The 6,844-nt window shown below is 33.5% G+C and overlaps 1 long non-coding RNA gene across 2 annotated transcripts; it reads left to right on the top strand.

Annotated features, from left to right (window-relative positions):
• Positions 1–433: 433 nt before the first annotated feature.
• Positions 434–1,377, top strand: LOC147500871 (uncharacterized). 2 transcript variants are annotated; one of them, XR_015219757.1, is made up of 4 exons: positions 434–623; positions 730–813; positions 991–1,130; positions 1,299–1,377. It is a non-coding gene; the product is annotated as an uncharacterized LOC147500871 (long non-coding RNA). The 2 variants fall into 2 exon arrangements; XR_015219756.1 differs by lacking the exon at positions 1,299–1,377 and having other exon boundaries at positions 991–1,280.
• Positions 1,378–6,844: the final 5,467 nt, after the last annotated feature.

Below are 6,844 nucleotides of genomic sequence, written 5' to 3'. Positions count from 1 at the left end.
GTTCATTTATTTTTTATTTTTTATTTTTTTACCTCCAGAACATAGAAAAAAAATATGATTTCAACATTGAAAGATTATCCCATGTGAACAACTTAGCCAAATAAAGAAAACAAAGTACTTAAATAAAACTTACAGTAAAGCCTATTTCCAAACTTCTAACCCAACGGGAATCGAAGGAATGTCGTCATCTTTTCTTCGATCTCCATTTACACTACACCATTTTGGTGATTTTGCAACATTTGAGATTTCTCATTAGTAACACATACTGATCCGTTAGGTAATTTCTCACACTTATTATCCGTTAGCATTGTTTGTAACCGTTAGTAAGTATTTGTGCAAATACTTGAATTATTATCTAACATTTCTGGGATATTTAGTGACGCTTTATCATGCGTGACAAAGTAAGCAATCAACAGTCAAGTTAAAAATCACCGTGTGAGAAAAGAAAAGAGAAACGAAAACATAAGTGGGAGTTTTATTAGTTCTCGGCTTCTCGCACCCATCTAGAAAGTTAACATATCATATGCCCTAGAAAGAAAAAAAAAATGAAAAAATAGAAACAAGCGAAGAGGGAAAAAGGGTGGTGTTGCGCTGCCGCCTCCGCTTCTTGGGTTTCGATTTCGGTAAGTCCTCTCTTTCTCTCCTTTTGTTCTTTGACCTTCTCCTCTTCAAATTTCAACAATTTTGTTTTGATTTCCATTAACACTTGTTTTTTATTTTATTTCTAAGGTAGAATTTGGGATGAATTCGTCTCAAATATCAAGCTAGCTTTGCTTAATTAGCATTGCTGATTGAGAATTCAATTTGCTCAAGGTAACAACTTTATATACCAACTTATTGAAATTGGGTTTTAGCTTATGGGGTTGGTTACACTTCGAATTATCATGTCAAAGATGTATCCTTTATTGTTATTAGTTTTTTTAATTGAAAACAAAATTAGATTTGTGTTTGATCTGTTTAATTTTTGTGACATGACGTGATCTTCTGAAGTGTTCCTTGCCTGAGCGACTACAATATATTGTCAGACTGCGTAAACATGATCTTCTGAGTTCTTGGAGAGTGTTGTTGTTTCTGGTGATGAAGTTGGTCTTATTTTGGAATCCACTAGTTTCTCTGAACAAGGTGGTTAGGTATTGAACACCATTCCAGTTAATTGACTTAATTTTTGCAATGTGACGCTGAGAGTTCAATAAGCTCCACACCTCTACTTTTTTTTTTTTGTGTTTTCGTTCACCATTTCTGTTATTTGTTGGATTGAACTGTTATTGCTTGGTGAATAACTACAACAAATGGGAAAGGGGGAAGTATCCACATGGCCTAACAATAACATGTCGTCCTGGATTTTGGAAGTTTCCCTCTGCAAAAGGTGGGGAGTGTTTCAGGTACCTAGGTATGGACTTAAAACGTTTAAGCATGCCACGTGAATTTTGTTTTATGTAATTATGTCCGTGCCTCTAGTATTACTATTGCTTAGGAAACATAGGAAATATTTTCCCATTAGTCCGATATAAAGCTTTCTTTACATTTGGAAAATATTTGCCTTAAAGACCCTAAAATCGCTTTTTGAGCGCGGTTAATGAATTGAAATCACATACAATGTGTTCGACAAGGACACATGGATGCATTATCCGACACTTTTTTTCTTCAAAATATGGTGTCCATGTAACATAGATAAATTCAAATTAATATTTGTATTGATATATAGCACACTTTCTATATGACTAATTATCAACTGTTTAGATTGCTTTCAAACTACATATTCTCCATCTCCATCACTAATGGCTAAACTTGTTTGTTAGGTAATCCCCGCGACGGTAGGGTAAATCTGGTTCTGGAGTTGGGCTTGGCTATGGCCTTTGGTTGAACTCTCGAATGGGACAGTTAAAGATTGACTATGCCATCAACGCCTTCGAAAAAAAGACATTATATTTTGTTGTCGACAATGTAGTCTCTTGACTCTTGAGGTCTCATGAAACCAATACGTGTCTTTGCGGAGTCACAGCTTATCGAGAACTATGTAAGACTTGGGTTCTTATGTGACATTCCCTACATTTTTTCTTCTTTGTTTCAGTTTTTTTAAGTGGATGTGTTTTAGATATGGTTTGGTTTGCGATACCTTTATAGGATGTGTGCTATGCTAACAAGTGTGTTGGGGCACCAATACTTTAAAGACGATGTATGCACCATTAGTAATCACTTTTTATTGGTAGTGTAGGTGAGTTTTTCTGTGGGTTTTAAAAGAGTGATCTGTATACATGTTAAATTATAGTAGACATATGAGTCAAAAGTAGGTGGGATTTAACTGCGAACCAACCGTGCTAGCAAAAAACTCTGCTATGAATGGCGGTTGTCATATTCCATACTTGTCAAACGAAGAGCACTTTGTAAAAAGATGAATATTGTTGTTTTCATATTTATATAGCTTAGGTCGTTCACACCTGAATGAACTTGACTTTGACCAGAGATTTTCACCTTCCACACTAGCTTGTAGAGAAAGAATTGAAGCTCACTAGTCACCACTCTAGTGTTTTCGTTCCTCCCCGAAATGTTGATGGGAGGTCTTCACCTCGAACTTATCACTTCGCTCCAGCTCCATTCTCATCTAATCTCTATTTCCCCATTTCACATCTTCAATGATGAGTGTGAAAGAAGCTATAATATTAATGCCCTTAAACTTGTTGCCCTGGTCAAATATTGAGGTCCCAAGGCAAAGACTTACTCTACCTTATCAAGGACTTTTTTCAGAAACTCGCCTCTATTGTAAAATCGCATTTGTAAATTAGAGGAAATTTTATAGCAAAGAGGTAGAATGGCATACCATTTATCAAGCCAAAAAAGCGAGTGTAGTTTACGACGCTGACCTCGCAAGTGGCTCTTTCCATGAATTTCTCCTTTGCGAGAACCACGAGCAATTGCAGCAGATTACACCTCTTCTTGGTGTTGCGATCCTGCAGCTTTGTATCCTGGTCGTAAAAGCTCTAATCTGGTTTGAAACATAAGTTATATATAACAGTAAGTTAGGGTACTAACGCCTTGTAAAAACTTTGCAGATGAGTTTGTCTTTGATCCCAATAGATGGCCATGGCTGGAGATGGATCTGAGACTTCCTTAAATTATTTTGTTCAATGCTATGAAATATGTTGTATGCGAAGTTCTGGCTTTTGACCACAATTATAAGATCGCATGAATTTTGGCTTGAAACAGTACATCCCTGTCTCTTTTCCATGTTCTTTCTTTTTTTCTTTTTTCCTTTTTTTTTCATTTTTATGCAAAGAAAGAAAAGAAAAAGAAATTGAGGCTTCGGTTGACTCCTTTGCGTCTTCTTGCAATACTACATAATATAATAGTTCTACTATGCCATTGCAGGATCATTGTCTGGTGGACTTGTTACATGGATGGCAAAGTGGGAGGTTCCCTGTAGATATAACTCGTGTAATAAGGTGATTTTTTAGGAGTCTGCATACTTGGTATAGTTTTTCTTACTTTTTATGTGTTTACTTATCAATCCCAGTCTGTTCTTACAGTAATCATGATAGAGGTCCAAACACCCATGTGATTCGGTTTCTTGAAAGACATGACATTCCATACCATTATTTGGGCACGAAAAAAGGAACTGAAAGAGAAAGTGAGGTCTTGGAATTGGTTCGAAACACTGATTTTTTTAGTGCTTGCTAAGTATGTGCAGGTATTTTGATGTTTTGTCTTCTGTTTTGCTTAGTATGCAAGCAAGTTTAAAGTCTCAATCACTCGATATTCATTTTTGAAGACTTTATATTCGTGTTTTCTGTTGCAAGTATTTTTTAGATTCTAAATGTTGTGGAGAATATGGTGTGGATTATTAAATTGTACAACAATGTACAATTTAATGAATAAACTACTTTAAACGAAATATGAAAAAATACAAATTAAGTTAGTCCACGACACCCTCATTTATTGTAATCAATCGTGGGGTTGTAAAGGAAAATTAGATATATAGCTGCATTTAGAGATGTGGTGATGCATGGGTTTTTCTCAAGGACTTGATGGAGTGATTTGTCTTTTTCTTTGTCCTTATAGTTGTATGGTTCAACTTTGTCAATGTGTCTTCTATTTGTTCTTGTTTGCTAGCATGGGTTGATGTGAATATTTGTAAAGTGATTCACATTTATTATGTACTTTAGTTGATTAGTTTATTGCTTATGTAGATGGAAGCTAAGGAGAAGGTACTTGATTTTACTTGGGCACTTGCGTGGCAATGGGCTTTATGTTTAATTTGCAATTGCATGGGGTTATTTTGCAATCATGATAACCTGTTCACACATTACGCTTAGGCTCTTGTTGACTTTTTAGCGGAAAAGGTGTGTGATCTTTTCTTGTAGACATATATATACTTAATTACTTGGGAAAGTTTTAAAATGATTACACTAGTTTTGGTTATGAGAATGCACTCTTAGTCTAAGAAAGATTTAAGTTAAGGTAATGTTTGTGATAAGCTTGTCATAGTTAGTAAATGAAAGTTATGTAATGGATACCTTGAAGTGATATGGTGTGCCAACTGTTGGCAATGCAAATTTTATGTTACAGTTGAATGCCATTATACCTCTTACTCTATGTTCGTTATGAAGGGTTCTATCAAGAGTTAGAAGGGATGTGTACACCATTGGTAAGATAGAAGGTTGTAAATGTTTATGGAAATTGAGTTTCATTTGGACTTCATATATAAGATACATATGTTTGTTTGTTTGTTAGTTACATTACCAAAGTCGTTAACAATTGCAATTCTAAAATCATAGTATCTTTGGTTGCAAGGGTCTTCACTTACACTGTTTTCAATTATTCTTTGTAGGGAAAAGTGACATTCGCCATATGTTGACGAGTCACAAGTGCATAATCAGGATGTCATATAGAAGAGTGAAGGACTACATGCTTTGGAGATATCGAATCAAAGTTCACAAGGTGTTGTAAAAACTGTACTTAAAATGGTTATGTCGAAGAAGATGAGATCTTTCATTCTAATGCGTAAGGATTGCTTACATGGATAATTATGTAGCTTGTACTTAGGTGGATAATTATGTAGCTTGTACTTAGGTGGTGCAGTTCTATTTAATTTATACTTAAGTTTTACTTTCGTAAGCTATAAACATATGATACTATGAAGTTCTAGACTTAAGTTGTAATTATTTAATGAAGTGTTGTTTGACTATCAATTGTTTCAAGTGAGTATTACTTGTTTTACAGGAATGACAATATTTGTGGGTGTAAGTATTTATAAATTTGAGAGTTACTATAGGTGGCATGTCAAAAAAAGGCCAGGAAATTATATTAATTTTTTTTAAAATAACAAATTATTACTAACGGATATGTAATTGTTACAAATTCTTCATGCAAATTATTAATAACTGTTACTAATAAATTTAATAACGGTTGATATGTGTTGCTGAAATTAATTTTAGTAACACTTGATAACCGTTACTAAATTTTCTAACACTTTATAACCGTTACAAATATCCGTTACTAATATTTGTCACGCATTTGTGTCAACGCAAGATAACCGTTACTAATATTTTTTGTAACGGATGCATATCCGTTACAAATAGGCTGTTATGGTGTAGTGTTAACTTAGTACTACAAAATTAATTACATCGGATGTCCATTCCTAACGTACGCCCCACAGACTGCAATATTCTCGTTCAAACATTGTCATCTTCTCTCTCAAGATCACAACAAAGCTATACATGTGGCACCTTTAAGAGAATTCATTCCCTAGAGTTATCGTTAGTTCAAGAGACTTTTTCTTCTCTTCAGTGGTGGTGTTATAAGAAAAGTTGATGTACAACAACTTCAGAGATGCGGGAATTACCGTCTTGATTAATTATAATACTAAAAGAAGTAAATTGATCTGAGAGAGGTTAGGAAATGATACCAGCAATTAGAAACAAACCGACACTGAATGCAAAGTTTAGCCTGATGTCTAATCTCGAGGATCTCGCCTAGGCTTAAGACCCACCTGCGGTATTTGCAACGTAACATGTTGAAGTTATCTGCAACTTAAATCAAACTTTTTCATAAAATAAATATTGAGTACAAATATTCCGATCAAATGTCTAGAAATGTTTTATTGAAAAAAATGGTATGACTATGTAAATGAGTCATCTCTCTTGGAAAAAATAGACTGACAAAGCGGAGGCCAATTACAGAAGCAAGGAACTCAGTAATACCTATAAATGTTATAATATAAGTAATCGGTAATTAGCAACACCTCACAAATATTTTAATGTAATTGCTTTTTTTTATACCAATACAATTTCAAGAATTATCATCCCATATACAAAAGGATTGAAATTGAACATGTATTCTAACAATAATCCAAAGGTATTCAAATGATAAATTAAATAAAACATTCAAAAGTGGTTCCAAAGTCGCACCTAAAAATTTAACCACAATAAGTATAATAAATCCAAACAATAAAAGCTTTGCTCACTGATTTAAAACCACATTTTTTGTTGATATGATCAACTAACCACAAAGAAAATCTCTACTAAAATTCAACTTATTTGGCAATTTTTAACATTGGCAAAAAATAATTGCAAAAACAAGATATTTCTGGATCGTTAGATATTTTTTCAAATGTGAACAATTTTTATTTTCAATGTTAGAGAACATCTCTACAAGAAATCAATCATTTTTTTTGTAGTATATTATACTCTTCGAATAAAAAAAAATATTGTTTTTTGTAGTATATTATACGCTTAAAAGAAAAGATTTTTTTTTTGTAGTATATTATACTCTTCGAAAAAAAGATTTTTTTTTTTATAAGAACATATAAAAGAAATGTGATTTCTACATTGAAAGATAAACCTATGCG

The sequence above is a fragment of the Coptis chinensis genome, chromosome 4 (genome assembly GCF_015680905.1).
Source record: "Coptis chinensis isolate HL-2020 chromosome 4, ASM1568090v1, whole genome shotgun sequence".
In the NCBI taxonomy this organism is placed as follows: domain Eukaryota; kingdom Viridiplantae; phylum Streptophyta; class Magnoliopsida; order Ranunculales; family Ranunculaceae; genus Coptis; species Coptis chinensis.
Note: the sequence above shows the minus strand (reverse complement) of the source record. Positions and strands in the feature narration are given on the sequence as shown.